Source organism: Frankliniella occidentalis, unplaced genomic scaffold, assembly GCF_000697945.3.
Source record: "Frankliniella occidentalis isolate FOCC.00 unplaced genomic scaffold, Focc_3.1 Scaffold67, whole genome shotgun sequence".
Lineage (NCBI taxonomy): Eukaryota > Metazoa > Arthropoda > Insecta > Thysanoptera > Thripidae > Frankliniella > Frankliniella occidentalis.
This window is the reverse complement of record NW_026267197.1, coordinates 1,114,634-1,119,165: the sequence shown is the minus strand read 5'-3', so window position 1 is coordinate 1,119,165 and position 4,532 is coordinate 1,114,634. Positions and strand designations below refer to the sequence as shown.

Sequence of the window (4,532 nt, the reverse complement as noted above, 5' to 3'; positions counted from 1 at the left end):
GAGTGAGGGGCGGGCGTCGAGGGGGCACGGTGACTGGCAGCTGGGAGCACAGGCCCCGGCCCCGGGGCCCCGGGGGCCGCTTTGTCCAGGGCTAACACATCTGCGTGGGGCCAGGACCGGTCGTGGGAACCTGGCCAGCGCGGTGCGGCCCGGCCGTGGCCCCAGCCACCATGAATCAAACCTCGTCACTTCCGAGAGGAGGAGGGGGAGGGTTGGTGGCGGCAGCAGCAGCGGCAGCGGGAACATGAGACGACCCATGGTCAGATTCCTACGACGTTCCCTCCAAAAGAAAATGACAAGAGGGTGTCGAATTCTTGTCGCTCGCGTTTTGTACTAGTGCCAGTGCTGCTGCCGTCGGTGGCGACGGCAGCGGCGCGGTCGGGGGGCCTATGTTATGACTGGGCTTGCCATGTGCAGTCCAGGGGGTCGACGATGACAACTGGTGGAGCGGGACGGGGCGCGGGAGTGGGGGCGGTGTCGTGCATGTCACCCCTCCTCTAACCCCCTTTCATACGAATGACGCCCCCACCCTCTCTTTCTCTCTCTCTGACTTGCTGCCACCCGCGCCCCCCGCGCCTCGTCGCCTCGCCAGCCTTTTGAGAGTCCGGGGCGACAGAAATGCGCTGCTCTTCTGGTGGCGACCCATTTCTTTGTGAGCTCAAAGTATCCCACTACTGTGCGCGCGGGGCAAAAAAGAATCACGCTTCGCCGCCGAATGAGCCGGGAATCAAAGTTACTGACGCCGCTGCTGCTTCTGTTGCTGCTGCTCCATTTTTCAGAAAGCGGCGAAGTTTTGTCGCTCGGTTAGTTAGCCGTGCGGCCTCTGGCACACCTGAGGGAGTCGGAGGACGGCGCGAGAGATCCTCCGCGAGGGATTTAATCCGGCGGCCAAAAGTTGTTTTTCGACTCGGCCGCGCGGCGGTCGTCTCGGGCGGGGCCGGGCCGCAGTCGTCCCGGGGGCCGTCTTCCTCGGCTAAACTTTTTCTCGCCACACCTCTTCTTCTCCTTCTTTCGCCCCTAAATCCGTAAATATGTAATGTGGGCCGCTCTCGCTCGGGATGAAGTCTAATTAAGCAAACTGGCTTGAAAGGGTAATGGCAAGTTGTTAAGGGCCGTCCCGCCCACAAACAACGGCCCTCCTGGAGCGGCTCACCCGGTGGCCTGGGCGCCGGAGCCCTGGGCGGGGAGGGCCGGGGACGGGCACTGCCAGCAGCAGAGCGTGCTAACTGCGATACACTATTTTGCACATAATTATGCACTTTGTCTTCTGTGTGTTGACGTTTGTGATATTAAATTCTCGGCGACCTTGTAAATTCTTTCGTAGTTTGGAAAGCGGCAAGAAGATACACATGACTTGTGCAGGAAGAGAAAACATTTGAATTTCCCCGCGCTAAGAGTGTAAATGTACAGAACGAATTAACATTCAGTGGTGGGCGGAGCTGTGTGCTCGATAAGTTGTCGCTCAGGGGCGTGGCGCGGCGCGGCGCCTCGCAGCGCCCCTCGGCTGGTAGGCAGGCCAGTCAGACGGGTGGCCCGGGCGGCTTGCCAGACCCCCGGCCGGGCCAGGGACCGCGTGGGAGCGGGTAGGAGGAGGAGGGAGGGGAAGGGAGGGGGAGGGGAGGGATGAAGAGTTGGAATGCCAGAAGGCTGCCCGACCGTATTAGTCGCGGGCAAACAACTCTCTTGTGGCCCTCCTCCTGCCCCGCAACCCCTCCCTCCGCGCGACGGCAGCCAGCCTCATGCTCTGCTCCGTGTGACCGCGAGTCCGAAGTATGATTGAGCAGGCACATCACTCGACGTCTGACGGCTGGAGACCAGCGCCGGCGCGCAGTCACGCGAACCTGTCGGCTCACCAGCCGAGCGCAGCCGAGCGCTCCCTACCAACCCGTTTGCCGCCTCCTCCTCCTCCACCTCCTCCTCTTCATGATCACCCATTTTCCTTGAAGCCCGGCCCTGCCCGGCACGGCCCAGCGACGCGCCAGGCAGACGTTTCCGTGAATTGAATATGGGGCTGGCGTGGCGTGCGCGCCCCCTAAAGGGCCCCGACCCGCCCCCGAGCCGCCCCCGGCCCGCCCCCTACCCGCCCCCGAGCCGCCCCCTCAGCCCCTAGGCCTCGCCTGCTGGGGTCGTGCGCACGTCAGTATTACTGTCAAAGTTGCGGCGACGGCCACTTTGGAATGTCAATCTGCCGCGTCTCCCTCTCTCTCTCTCTCTCGCTCTGTCTCGTTCTCTTTCTCGCTCTCTCCGGCACATACCCTTCCCTTTCTCGCGTCTATGGTTTGGCTTCCCTTCACTCCCCCCAAGCTCCTCGCTCCCAGCAGTCGGGCCACCCTCGTCATCCCCACCCCATAAAAAGCAATGTGCAGCCTCTCTCCAGTGCCGCCCCGCCGCGCTCCGCCGCGCCGCCCGCCGGGCCATCAGATGCGGCGGGGGACACTTCCTGCTCCTCCCTCCCTCCTCCTTCCACCCGTGGGCTGACATAGGCGCGTCTCGCTCACTCCATCCCTCTCCTACTCATACCCTCCATGGCCTGCCCCTCACGATAAATGCCGGTCAGGGTCTGGAGTGTGGCGAGGTGTGGCGCCGCGCTTTGACAACAGGTTGGCGGTGAAGCGCGATCCTCTCTCTCTCTCTCTGTCTTGCTCGCTTGCTCGCTCTCGCTTGTTCGCTTGCTCTTTCTTGCTCGCTTGCTCTTTCTTGCTCGCCCGCTCTCTCGGTCATGCTCGCTCTTTCTCTTTCTTGCTTGCTCGCTCTCTCGGTCATGCTCGCTCTTTCTCTTTCTTGCTCTCTCTCTCTTTCTCCCTCTCTCTTTTTACGTCTCTCTCTCTCTCTCTCTCTCTCTCTCTCTCTCTCTCTCTCTCTCTCTCTCCCTCTAACCGTTGAAGCGCTCGGCGTGGAGTGTCGTGGCGCGTCGAGGCCGCCGTGGAGATGAGCAGTGGTCCCGCTGCGGTCCTCCGATATCTGGTCCGGCACGTGCCCCCTCCCTCGCCAACCCCTCCTGGCCGCCGCCGGGTCTCCTGCCGGACGTATCAATTCCTAAAGCGACCCGCTCGCGCCATTTAAATGCATTGCCCCTCCCGGGCGGCGTGGCGGCGCGTGGCGGCCGTGCGTCCGGCGTGGCGCTGACCGTCCTGGGCGTGCCCGGCCCGGGCTCGGCCCACCGGCGACCTTGTGCTGCGGGGATATTACACTGTGGGCGGGCCTAGCGCTAGACTCCAGACCAGCAGGCCACAGAGTGGGCTGGGTGGGGCCAGCCGCCTTGGAGGTAGGCAACCCACCCGCACGGCTGCAGTCCTGTGGCCTACCTCGCGGGCGTTGGGGGCTAGGACGTGCCGCCCTGGAGGTAGGCAATCCGTCCGCACGGCTTCAGCTCGGCGGCCTACCTCACGGGCGGACCGGGTGGCGATCAAAGGAGACGTGTCAGAGACGACCCTGCGTGATTGTAAACGGCATGAGAACGCGCCTTTTCTGATTGAATTTGAATGGAGAATCCCCTGGAATGTGACCACTCGCTCCTCGTCTAGTCCGTCCCACATCGTCGTCCCCCACTCTCTCCCACTTTACTTCTCTCTCCGTTCCTCCTGTCTATCTCTCCCACTCTCCCTCTCTCCTTTCGTGGAAGGCGCTGCTCTCCATTCGGCATTCCGAGCGACGCCTCTCCGGACCGGAACGCATCCGACCAGCAGCAGCAGCTGGAGTGCAAAGCTGGGATTTGAACGCCTCCCCCGTCTCACCTCCCCGGCGCTCCTTCTCGCTTCTCCTTCCCTCTCACGCACACAAACTCGCCATCTCTCCCTCTTCCTTTCTTGTCTCTCCTTTCTCTCCATCCCGTTCCCTTCTCTTCCGCCCCCCGGCAGAAAGCCAGCAGCAGCAGCAGCGAGCCCGGTGACGGTCTCAGCAGGTCATCTTGATAAATTTTTCACATGCCACTTGAGTTGCCAAACATGTACAGGCTGGTGGCATATGAAGCGTTGCGGGCGTGGCGTGGCGCGGCGTAGCCCCTGCAGAGGACCTGAGGGCTGCCGCTGGTGCTCCCCATCCTCCTCCTCAACCTCTTCTTCTTCTTCTTCTTCCTCCTCCGTGTTGCCGCCCCGTGAAGGACGAAAGTGCTATCACCAAGCCGTGCTAGACGGATGCGCGCTGCTCCCGCCAAGTCGTTTTTTATTTCAATATCAGAGCTGACGGCGGAAAAAAAGGTACACATTTTAAAAGAGGTATACCAATTTGACGGGCGTATTGAGTCAATATTTTTCATGGCAATCACGTTCGTTTATAGTGCGACCAACGATTTCATATTTACGCTCGGAAAATAATTGTTGTGGAATAACAGGGTTTTGTGAGAGGAACGTGCGGGACACGAACAGTGCAAAAAGGGGGAGGAGCAGGGGAGTTGTAACAATGAGAGTGAAATTTCCCGCCGGTGGTTGTGCGATGGTTGTGCTCTGCTATGGGGCCAAGGGAGCCCCGCGGGGGGGCTGTGGGCCGGGCCTGTGGGAGCGCGCGGCACGCGGTGATTGGCTCGTGATTACTTA

At 61.5% G+C, this 4,532-nt stretch overlaps 1 protein-coding gene across 1 annotated transcript in view; it reads left to right on the top strand.

Moving 5' to 3' along the window:
• Positions 1–4,532, top strand: part of LOC127749578 (uncharacterized) — a 97,545-nt gene that overhangs the window by 59,938 nt on the left and 33,075 nt on the right. The window lies entirely within an intron of this gene.